At 36.7% G+C, this 5,750-nt stretch overlaps 1 long non-coding RNA gene across 1 annotated transcript; it reads left to right on the forward strand.

The window, feature by feature from the left end:
• The first annotated feature begins 3,583 nt into the window (after nucleotides 1-3,583).
• Nucleotides 3,584-4,449, forward strand: LOC103454544 (uncharacterized). The gene is made up of 2 exons (XR_011582125.1): nucleotides 3,584-4,052; nucleotides 4,182-4,449. It is a non-coding gene; the product is annotated as an uncharacterized lncRNA (long non-coding RNA).
• Nucleotides 4,450-5,750: the final 1,301 nt, after the last annotated feature.

The following is a 5,750-nucleotide window of genomic DNA, read 5'->3' on the forward strand; positions in this document are numbered from 1 at the left end:
CCAACCATGAGTTCTCATGTGACATGAATATGAGAACTCTTCATTGATCGTGTTCAGTGAACTCATTCTCTATTGAGCACCTACGTACTTGTCTTGATGTCACACACACCAATAACTCGAGACTAGTCACTCTCCCTGAGAGAAGACACAGTGCGTACTGATCTTAACGGACTATCAATGCCCAATTGGCAATCCTATGATCAGGAACGTTTAGGATGTGTCTACGAAAGAATGGTCTCATGAATCTAACTTCTTTAGATCGTATTCTCCCAATCACATATTCCTTGGACTTTATCGTTTAAGCATATAACATTTATATGAGACGGCTTAAACAATAATCTTTGCCCTTAATATTAAACTAGATTAGTTTAACATATGAAATGTCCGTAAAGTATCATCATATGATTGGCTTTATGGCACATTTCCAACAGGCACATATTGCCGAACCACGTAAATTCTTGGTGTTATTTATATTGGTTATTTGTTTTCAATTTCCAGAGTTTATTCTATTTTTCCCATTCTTAAACGCGATATTCTCAACAACTCCGACTTATGAGTTAACATCAATTAATGAGATATGGGTACAATCGTACAGGTCACCATAGGTGACTCAGACTTGCATGCTAGTATGAGTTATTAATCACATAATTATTGATATTGCTGATGAGATGCGGTGTTGTGGTATATTTATGATTTTTCTGGAAACTATACAGGTGTTGTAGCGAGGGGTTATAATGTTTTATATGGTTTCTATTAAAATTTTATCTCTAGGGCCACTCACCCTTGTTTTGTTTTCACCCTCCAGGTTTTATTAGCTGAGCTTTCTTATCATCGAAGATTCGTGGCGATTCTTAGTATTGGAGATTCTTTCGAGGGTACGATTCTTAATCCACTCTACTATACTTACTTATGCTCTAATGTCACGTGTGAAGTGGGTTCCTTCCCGATCACTAGCGCACTCGGGTATTTAGGCACTCTTAGGTTTAAATTTATTCACATGTTTTCACATCATCACACTTTATGGTTTCGTCACCTTCTAGGTGTAGGCCAGCGCAGCTCGATTTGGAGTCCAAGTGGATATTCCGGGTCGGGGTGTGTTAATGTATCAAAAAAAGTATTCATTTATTTATTTATTTTATCTAATATATAAAGCCAATGGCCTAATAAATAGTGTTTTTGGGTGTCACAAGCTTCACCAAAAAAAAAAGGACAGAAATGCCCCTCAAACAAAAAACTTCAAAAACAATCCAAATAATGCATCAAATGTGGTAGGGGTATTTTCGTCATTTTAACAATGTTTTTTAATAATTAATTTTTTTGTACATTTTTTTTTAATAATTAGTACCCCACAATAAGCTAGCAATAATATGATTCAATCAGTTGTTCATTAAATATTATTTTCTCTATTTTTAAACACGTTCAAAACATTTTAAGAGGCGTGTAATGCCGATGATTAAAAAGGTCTTCCCCACGCGGATAATAATGTGATTAAATTAGTTGTCAAATGATTGTTTTTTTTTAACAAACGATATTATCTACACTAAGGTGAGGGAGTGGGTTTAGCCTCACAATGAGTTAGTAATAATGTGATTCAATTAGTTGTTTATTAAATATTATTTTCTTTATTCTTAATGTAAATTCAATAGATACCAATTTTATTATGTGGATTCAGCTGCTTTAATTGGTTTATGAGGGGTTTCTTCTAGCATGATCTAAGATTATTCATTTACTTCAAATATATTTGACTTTCCTTTTGTCAATTTACGCATATAAATACATTTAAAACGTGTAAGTCGCGCATATGACGTCATAATTCAAAAAATGTCTTCTGCACGAGCATGCATGAAGGATAGTATATTATATGAGAATGAGACCTATATAAATATTTTATAATATATTATTTTACAAATTTAGCCAACTTTTAAATTAGCCCGTTATAAACCGGCCAAGAATATTTAATGGATTTATCGGGAATTTTGAATGACCGCCTCGTGCCCCATGCACGGCCAGCAGCTCGAATGATCGCGGCTCTGCCTGAGTCCGACCGCGCTCCGGGCCAAGCGAACTGCCGTCGGAGCAGTGGAGTCGAAGCCTCACCGGTGCCGCCACATCGCCACCACCGCGAATATTTTCGTGTACAGCACTCAGCCTACTAGCATACACGCGCGCAATTCGGGATAGCTACGGCTTTGGTTAGTTCTTTGGCGCATTTTATCGAACTTTTTGTAGGCAATTGAAGTTTTATGTTATTCTTGGTTCGTTTCGAAGTTGAAAGTGTTCGGCTTGATTGATTTGACTGTATGAAAGTGAGAGCTCTGTGATTAAGATATTATTTTTGAAGGAATATGGTGTTTTAATGGAGTTAATTTGATTGTTAATTGTCTGCTTTTGTGTTTTTAGATACAACGCATATGAACTGAAGAGATTGGGTCATAATTAATGTAGACAAGGTTGTGACTGTTTCTGTATTTCCAACTTCGGATATGCAGTAATATGCATAGTTGTTGCCTTCTTTCGGATATGCAGTAATATGCATAGTCGTTGCCCACAGATTACCGTGATTACAATATTAGAAATCTGCCAACATGGTCATCAAAATAAAGACCTTACGATTACGAGAGCATGACTCTATGGTGTTTCCAACAAGTCCAGTTGATAATGTTCTCACATGATTAACAACGTGCGCATTCTAGAATTTATCGTCGGCCAACATGGTCGGTCGAGTATAAATGTTTAGAAGATCCTAAATTATATGTGCCTAGAGCTAGATAGACCCCTATTCGGAATGGACACAAGTACAAATGTTTGAGGGCGTAGGGTGAGAGAATGACTTACATAATTTAGGGACACTGTTACGTTTCATGCCAATAATACAACATCGATATGTGTAAGTTTTTCTCTACAAAACAATGTATCACTGCAATAAAATGTCACAATAATAATATACTTGTGTCATGTAAATTACTTTCGTGTATCATCAAGAGTACACTAAACGGTGACACTACCAATTATTATTTTAAAGACACAGTAGAGTAGGATTAGGACAAAAACTCAGTAATTGCTTAGTGTTGTCGTTAAATCTTGACCGTTCGATCGATCTAAGGGCTGTAATCAAAATCCGTGAGATAGACGGACGCATTCTAGAATTTATCGTCGGTCGAGTATAAATGTTTAGAATACCCTAAATTATATGTGCCTAGAGCTAGATAGACCCTTATTCGGAATGGACACAAGTACAAATGTTTGAGGGCGTAGGGTGAGAGATTGACTTACATAATTTAGGGACACTATTAAGTTTCATGCCAATAATACAACATCGATATGTGTAAGTTTTTCTCTACAAAACAATGTATCACTGCAATAAAACGTCACAATAATAATATACTTGTATCATGTAAATTACTTTCGTGTATCATCAAGAGTACACTAAACGGTGACACTACCAATTATTATTTTAAAGACACAGTAGAGTAGGATTAGGACAAAAACTCAGTAATTGCTTAGTGTTGTCGTTAAATCTTGACCGTTCGATCGATCTAAGGGCTGTAATCAAAATCCATGAGATAGACGGACGCAATCTCCTACCAGGACTATGAGTACTTGGCTTCGACATCCTATATATACAACGAGACACGCCATTTACATGCATACATACATCATCGACGTTCAAGTTTCAAACCCTAACGTTGGCTCTTTCCGTCTTTTCTCGTCGCCTGTTTTTGTTCCTTCCAGAAAGTGGAATCTGAAGAATCCGACGGCAACGATGTCGATGATAGATAACGTGTTAAGGATGATAGATAACTTCGAGGACTGGTTTATAACCAAACGCCAAGAGCTTCAGAAATCTGCGAGAGTCGCTATGGAAGCTTTGCTCTGGGAACCCAGAAGTTTCCGGAACGTTTTGAATTTGGCAATCAAATTGACCAAGGCAATCGTATTGGTGCCCCTTTGTGTGCTGGCCTTGTATACTGTGCTCCTGATTAGGGTGGGAATCGCTTGTTTGATCTGCGTCCCAATACTTTTCATTATTTTCATCGTCCTTGTCGGTGTCCGTAAGTTACTGACCATAGACTTCGACTTGCAAATTATGTAACCATGATTTCTAGTTGTTTGTTCGTTGCTCACCAACTGTCTGTTTAAATGACTGAATGAGTTTTTTTGTTTCGTTTCTTTTCTTGCAGGTTACGGTCGGGCACACTATCTGTTCTTCACAAGACGAAACCGCGCGGGGATGTCGTATGCCGACTTCATTGACAAGTTCGGCGCGTGGTTGACAAACAATCCTATTCCACCTTTCGAATCATTTGGTGAATCCGGTCGACATTGGGCACAGTACATGTGGGGCTTCAAATTGGAAGAAGATTGAGGAAGATTTCAGAGTTACCATGGAATGTATGTAGAGATTATTAGATTGGATGACCATAAAATTAAAATTGCTGCTTCTGTTTATTTTTCTCTCTCTATTAATTTAATTTTTCTTTCTAAATAACTACGCCATTTATCGGAGGGCGTATTGAACGACATAGCATCCGTAAGAACGACTTGTGACATTACGATACAAAAAAAGAAAGAAAATAAAAGCAGTTTGTGACAAAATAGCTAGGATTATGGTTAAAGTATAGCATCTATATCTATATGTTATTCTTCATCACTTGGAAGCAACTATTTTCAATTAATTACAGGAGCACGACAGTGACTGAAACTTTAACATAGATAATCAAACTATTAGAGTCTAAGAAAATTTATTTGGCAAGGAATTAGGATTGTGTGGGTTAAAAGAGAGGCAATACCCTCACTTTTTGTTAGAAACAGACTCTATGTATGTTGTTCATCTCCTATCAACTCGTTCTGTGAAAGTCCCCTTGTTTCTCAAAGTTGTTTAGGGCAAATTGCTTATGATATAGTGCTCGCTTAAGATTGCATTTTTTTGCATAAATGTAAGGAGTGGAATTGTTTGGCCAATGGTTTTGCTAATTATGGTTAGTCAATTTGGCTAAACTGTCTTAGGAAACGATTTTCACACTCTTTTTCATTCTTTTGCGCTTTTTTATTTATTTTTCAAGCGGTTGATTGAATAAAGATTCCAATAAAGCGTCGATGTTATTCTTAGGCTAATTAGATGTCTTCAGTTCATTTTTGGTAGTTGTATGACGTAGGTTGATTGTTGGAATCTAAATTCTCTACGTTACGTTAATAGGTCATTGTATGAATTGACGATCCGACCGTTGGATCGTCACCAAACTTTAGTAGTTTATAATACGTAATATTTGAGGACCACAGGAACTTACGGATTGGGAATCCAATATATGGACCTTTCCGAAATTGGATTTGTAAGTTCATAAAATAAAAGGTTAACCGCCGTTTGGTTTTGACAATTTGCGGAGATCCGACCGTTGGATCGTAATGGGACTGTAGGATGTTGTTCTAGAAGTATAATGTGGATCTTTGGAAGCAACGGATTGGAAATCCATGATGCAGATCTTCCGAATTGAATTACGTAGGGATGTGTTTTATGTAAATTGTGTATTTTATCGTTACGAACTCTAAGATGTGATTTGATAATTGGTCATAGGCGACGATGGTTCGTGATGTCTCGATATGCGTGCTAGAGAGTCGTGGCGCGGACCTCAGTTAAGTGGGCCTTTTTCTTTTTATCGTACATTATATATATATATATATGATTAACAATTCCACAACGTTTATAAAATTGCTTATTGCGTATAATTATTGTGAATGCTTTGAAGTACTAA

The sequence above is a fragment of the Malus domestica genome, chromosome 06 (genome assembly GCF_042453785.1).
Source record: "Malus domestica chromosome 06, GDT2T_hap1".
Taxonomy (NCBI): domain Eukaryota; kingdom Viridiplantae; phylum Streptophyta; class Magnoliopsida; order Rosales; family Rosaceae; genus Malus; species Malus domestica.